Here is a 6,604-nt window from a genome sequence, read left to right on the forward strand (position 1 = left end):
ACAAGTAATGATGTTTTTCTCTGTTAACATTGTGACACATCTGTCATCTGTATTCACAGGATTCTGTTCTTGGTAAGTCTCTAGTTTTATTTTTCATCCTTTATCTTCCATCCGTTTAAATTATGGGACTGCGGTCACACTGGGGCATCGCCACCAAGGGTTTTAGGATCACGAATAGACCCTAGTACTAATTTTATAGTGTATATTTCCGAAATCTGATACCTAGTTTATCGATGTCTTTTGCCTAACCGCTAGGTTACGTAGACGAAAAGGAAACAACACCGGTTGTCAAACGGTGGTGGAGTAGAAACAAAAGCACAGAGACTCACGCACTTGAAGTAAAGTATATGGGAGGCGTGATGTATACTTACTTATGAATTATCTATTATATAAAATCCGTTCTGCCTGTCTGTGTGTGTGTGTCTTCTAGGATTTCGGGCAGCCTCCATCCGATTGCGCTCAAATTTGATATGTATATACCGATGGTATCAGGGCATGTATAAGTCTTGAAAAAATTACAAAAATCGATTTCAGGTGTGAATGCGATCGATAAAGCCGTGGGAACGTGCATTTGTAAAATCGTTTTTCTTGGAATAGAAAAAAGTCTATCTTTATTCCTTTTTTTGCTGGTGTCTCAAATTTAGGCTAAATCAGTGTTTCTCAAAAGAGAGGCCTATGGGACGGTCGGACAAGTTGTCTTGAGAAAATTTGGTTTAAATAATATTTGGCAACTCAGCACCGTCCATTGGACGGGAGGGGTGGGGCTTTTGCTCGTATTTAATATAATGACATTTCATTGTGCTTATGCAACGTTTGACTGTTCTTTCTTTATATTCGGAGATTCTATGTCATTCGCTGTTCTTTCGTTCCATATTATTAGCACATTAGCTATAATCTTTGTTTCAAGGCCCATGTCGATTGTACAAGAATAATTATTTCTTTTGGCTTGCACATTGTTTATCTGACTTGTTAGGTACTTCGAACGTTTGAGAGATTTAACCATTATATCTCGGTGAATTATGCTGCCCATAGGAATCGCAGAACCACATTTTTTAAAAAAGAAAATTGATCCGCGCCATGAAATAGCAATTAATTTTACTGATAATTCTCACTGTCTGTACTACCATTTCAACAATAGCTTCTAGAATAAATTCCTAACAAGTGTACTGCAGCTACTTTCCTAAAGAATATAGTGTCTTCTTTTTAACGATTCTACAACTACTTTAATATCCTGTACAATGTTTCACACATTAACACCTCTCTTCCAAACACATACCTTCTCTCTGCTTATTTTACCACTATCACAAGTGTGTGTAAACAGAAATATCCACCAGAAATATCCATTGAGGCGACGAGCTGGCAGAAACGTTAACACACCGGGCGAAATGCGTAGCCGTATTTCGTCTGCCGTTACGTTCTGAGTTCAAATTCCGCCGATGTCGACTTTGCCTTTCATCCTTTCGGGGTCGATGAAATAATTACCAGTTACGCACTGGGATCGACATAATCGACTTAATCCGTTTGTCTGACCTTGTTTTTCCACTCTGTGTTTAGCCCCTTGTGGGCAATAAAGAAATAAGGAATACCCATCAGTATGCTACAACTACTAACTCTCATACGTTGTTTTCTCAATCCGTTACTTTTACAGGTACAATAACATTTCCTGGGGATGAAGAATCTCAAGCTTCATTTTATTCCACCAAATTCTGCAGCATGTACATGTCTCTCCTCTACAGCTGTAAACCACTATTGTAACTTAAATCTAGGTCTTGTCGGAAACCATTATACTGTTGTAAGCATAAGTACTGTCCCAAATCTCCGTGCTGTCGTAGGATGAAGATAAAATCCTGTGGGATAGGTTAAAATAATAAACTGAGAACACCACTGGAAAATACGAAAACTAAAAGAAGCAGCACCTATGCTAGTACACAACAACCTCCTAAGCAGACCGCGTGCAGATATGAGCAGCATATGGGAACCGGTATTAAGGAAGGATATGAGAATATTAGATTTATAAGCCCAAAAATTCACTCCATAATTGCCCACGGGCATAATGCATAGGGGTTAAGAGCGCGGGCTACTAACCCTAAGATTCCGAGTTCGATTCCAAGCAGTGACTTGAACAATGATAATAATAATAATAATAATAATAATAATAATATTAATAATAATAATAATAATAACAACAACATCGAAAAATACTTTAGGAATGAGAACCCAGGTTCGAAATTTCCCCAAGACACCTGAAGAAGGCTGGAGAGAGTATGTCATCCGAAATGTTGTGTTAACAACAAACAAGATGAGGACAGATATCGGTCGAATGTAAATAATGTAAATAATAGAAGAGATAATTTGAAATAAATTCCTAGAAACCAAAAAAAAACCAACCTTAAAAGATCTCAGTATCTACTTTTTAAAATTAAAATGTTTCAAAAACAATTTATAAACAGTTCCAACCAGGTTAATTTTTAACTGACCAGCAAAGGGAATAATATACCATATAATGTTATTCTTGTCCAAAACTAAATTAGAATGACCTAATTTATTAACCTTATAGACCAACTTACAATCATTACCTTTTAGCACGTAACTACAGTTATATTTATGAACATTATTAACTGGGATTAAGGGATTATTCTCTTTGTTCTTATGCACATTTTCAAATTCATATTTACCCTTCCATTTAGATTTAGAATATTTAAAATCAAATCCATATCCAGTATAAGTAGGGTTCGAGCGATCAATATTATCAGGGTTAGAAATATCAATGTATTCAATTTTCCTATTGTAACCAGCCTTATTAAGGGCGATATTGTAGTAATCAACATTCTTATCAAAAACTTCCTTACATGAAGATAAGGCAGAAATTCTCCTAGAAATATTGTAAATCGGAAATTTCTTACAACAGCCAGGATGATTATTTCCTGAATTAATATATTTCAGATTAGAGTTAGGCGTATTATAACCTTCGAAAATACCAGTAATCAAATTAAAGTTAACATAAAAAAAGGTAACAGATTCATGTTCATTTACTATAATGATAGATAAACAGAAATTGCATTTAAAAAGCAAACCAGTGAAACTTCTTTCTTTATAGATCTAATTTCCTATTAGAAACATTCCTAACGGGGGACAATGAGTCATCTCGGTATTAACTCTCAGCAAGCTCCGGCAAATCATTCCCTTACTTAAACAAAATGTAAATACCTACTATATCTGTAATTTGGGCGGAATCTGCCGCTTCCATAGGAATATCAGAACCATCGTATTGGAAACTTATTCCCAAAACTTATTCTCAAATACAATGACAGATCTTCTAGCTGCAAAAATGATTTTAATTTCATCCATACTTAAGTTAGAATTGCTCTTAGCAAATATTAGGTCCTTATTTAAAACTACTTGATTAATGGAAGAATAATGACTATTACAATCTATCTAAATAAATCTATTCGAACCCTTATTTTCAATATTTTTGAACCAATCAATAACTTCATAAGAGTTAGACCAAACATGCAACTTAATTTCATCCTTGAGAATTGGAATATACTTATCTAAAATAGCCTTACTAAGTTTTTCTAAATTTGATTTCCCAGGGCATGTCGTGCGCACTGTAGGGTTCTATAAAAATTATACTTATGGTCTTTTAAAAAGGAATTTAGGTCTTTTAGGAACAAATGGTTTAGTCCTATCATCCAGGCGATTATATTCCATAATACGTTTAGCAATTAAATTATTAGTCCTCAAAACATTTTTATCAACTATTTTAGACGTTTTGGTAGTTTCCTTTTTTAATAGCTAGTGATGAAGATTCAAGTCAAGATTATATAAATTTCCAGTCTTATCAGAGTAAACAATGATGCTTTTTTTCTTACTCAAGTCAGAAACAATCGATTTCAATTTTAATAAATGGTTTTTCTTATCCCTACGGGGAATTTAAAAAACATTAACGTTTTTGACGATGTCCCATAATTCAATTTCATAGTTTAAACAATTTTTATATATATTTTCTTTAACGTCTTGATCAATATCTAACCACTCAATCCTTCTATCGAAATAAAAAGTTTTTCGTCTGATTCTATGAATAAATTCAGTGGCTTTAATTACCAGGTTTTTCAAAAATTTCTCCTTAGATGGAATCGGAATATCCTTCAAAGACACGTCCACTTCAATTTTTTCCATTCCACCGAATTGAACAAATGACACAAGACTACCGAAGTAGTAAAGCAATTCTAGAAGAAGTAAGGACCAAAGGGATGTTAAACGTCCAAGTCCTCCGGTTCTTCTGGAATATTCCTTCTTGTCTCAAAACAATCTTTGATGAACCAGTATCAAAACTGTAGTTAATTGGAGCTCTCTTAAGTGGACTTATAGGTAGTGGGTAGCGTTTTCTTCGCTACTTCATGGAGTGACGACCCAGCCTGACACGAGTTCCAGGCTCAGCTGGCTCCGGTTGACAGTACCCAGCATGGGCCCCTATCCAGGGTTACGGAAAGGAGACAAACTTCAAAGAAATCCGGAGTGGAGCCCCGTAGGCAGTTTAGTGTTCGACTCGACACTCTTCCGGCAGCTCCTGCAACCAAGCTGGTGCTCTGCACTCTTTTGAACTACGTCACCTAGATCGAGAGATTAATCCCGATTATCGGGCTACCCAGGATTTTCTTACATTTGGCCTAGGCCTGCGCAAAACTAGAGAGGAAACTGGAGAGGACACGAAATGTAAAAACCAGACTGGATTAGTTTATGCGCAACCACATTGTCTTCCGAGACATTAGGATGCCAGCAAAATATGTGGACTTAGTTTGATAACAGGTAATAAAATGTTTTAAGTTTCCAAGTTTTAATGTTTTCCTTTAAAAAGTTAGCTTATCCTTTGCTTTTTCAGTTATTGAACCGACTCCATGATGAGACGCTATCCGTCTTATAGGATCTAGTCGAACTTCCGATCATTTCAGTATCCTATTCATAGGGGCAAATACAAATTGTTGATAAGCTGGGTTACGGGACGCACTTAAATACCACCGTCCCTCTACTGGTTTAAACATAAACACTCTCATGCATACATACATATATACATACATACATACATACATACATACATACATACATACATAGAGTGAGAAACTCCGACATCAGAAGAGAATAACCAAGAGAAAAACAATAAACAAAAAAATTTAGCCGCAACCAGGCATCAGTATAGATAGACATGAGACGAGGAGCAGTAAACATCACGGAAGCTCCTTCACAAGAACCCATAGATTCCTTCTGGAGGAATATCTGGAGTGACGAAAAGGAATTTAACCAGGATGCTCTGTGGCTGGAAGAAATTCGAAAAAGTTATTGCTCCTGCATTACATCTAAGACATGCAACATTGATGATGAAACTATTGCAGCTGTGATCCAGAAACTCTAGAATGGAAAAGCACCTGGAAAAGACTTGATTGTTGGATATTGGTACAAGAGGCTAACATTCTACCGACCATATCTTATCAATCTGTACCAGCAAGCTTTTATTGGGGACAGTAGCGTACCACATTGTTTAGCTCTAACAGAGACAAAATTGGTCCCCAAATGCAGAACTGACCACATGGCAAAAAATTACCGGCCAACTGCATGCCAGAACTTAATGTATAAAAAATATATACAGCACATTTAAACCTCTTCCTCCAGGATCATTGTGAAACCAATAATATTATCACAGCAGAACAAGCAGCTGTGAAGAAGGGAGTCAGTTGTTGGGTGTTTTTCTAGTCTCGAATTTCGAGCATTTAACAACAATATACGATTGCGATAAAACAGTTGCTCCAGCGAAGCAAATTAAATAAAATTTGGTATTTTGAGGAGGGTCAAAATAGGTAACACAAACAGCACAGGGAAAACAAGCAGGAAGGGCTGCTAAACCTAAACGAGCTTGTGGACAGGAGACAAAGCGTGGACAGGAGACAAACAAAAACACGTCTTCCTTGTTCCAGCTACAACGGAGAGAAAGAAGGAAACACAAGTTAGGAGAAGAAAGATGGCCGTTGGTCACGTGGGAGAAACACTTTCGTTTTTCTCTCTTTCTCTCTCTTATTCTGTACCCTCCTTTTCTCCCACTATTCTTTCCTATTACTCTGTCACTATCTCCCTCACTCCTCCTCCCTTGCTCACGAGGTTATAAAAAAGACACTCTCCCATGGTTTTGTGCAATGAAATCTCACTCGTAATGACGTAGATACGTAAATATACAATTCAGATATCTAAATGGAGTCATTGTTTTTTTTCTTCGAGACAAATTGTCCATAACTCCCAAGGCAACACGCAACTTAAATATGAGCATATCATCCTAACTACACCCTTTTACTGCATCGCCTACACTATACTGATCGTTGTTTATCAAATTATATTTTTAGCCCCAGTTGCTAGTGGTTTGTTGGTTTACTTTAGTCATCGTCCATTGATGATATCATTTGGAATTATTGGATTTACAAGCACCATATTAGGAATATTTTCCACTTGTAGCAACAAGATGATAGTTACGTAGGAATCTTTGGAGGTAAGATATCATCTTGTTTGCATAGATCATTTTATGTAATAATTTACTCGCTTAATATTGCCATTGATATTT

This window comes from Octopus sinensis, linkage group LG15 (assembly GCF_006345805.1).
Source record: "Octopus sinensis linkage group LG15, ASM634580v1, whole genome shotgun sequence".
In the NCBI taxonomy this organism is placed as follows: domain Eukaryota; kingdom Metazoa; phylum Mollusca; class Cephalopoda; order Octopoda; family Octopodidae; genus Octopus; species Octopus sinensis.